This window comes from Dromiciops gliroides, chromosome 6 (assembly GCF_019393635.1).
Source record: "Dromiciops gliroides isolate mDroGli1 chromosome 6, mDroGli1.pri, whole genome shotgun sequence".
Lineage (NCBI taxonomy): Eukaryota > Metazoa > Chordata > Mammalia > Microbiotheria > Microbiotheriidae > Dromiciops > Dromiciops gliroides.
The window spans coordinates 134,584,730-134,585,105 of NC_057866.1; positions in this window are offsets into that span (position 1 = coordinate 134,584,730).

A 376-nucleotide genomic window follows, 5' to 3' on the forward strand; every position below is an offset into this window, starting at 1 on the left:
GTGAACCCTTGCTCTATTTGAATTCAACATATGATGGTCTTTTAGAAAAATATATATTTGGCATTCAAACAACATTGTCAGGCTATTGTATTTGCACTCTCTGCAGTAGAATTTGAATGCTTGCCATTCCCGCTTTAGAAAGGACTTGTATCACACATTGCCTTCATCACTCATATCTTGCCTGTCTTTCCTTCTAATAATGTTTGTATATTCTATGACAATATTTACTATGAGAATACATCAGTGAAGTTTTATATCATTTAAGTAAATGGAAGACGCTGTTGGTGATGAAAGGCCATGAAAGGTATGAGCTTTCAGTACTAAGTGACAGTCATTGCTGCTGTTTCCAACTCTATTCCTCCAAAGTTCTCTTTGC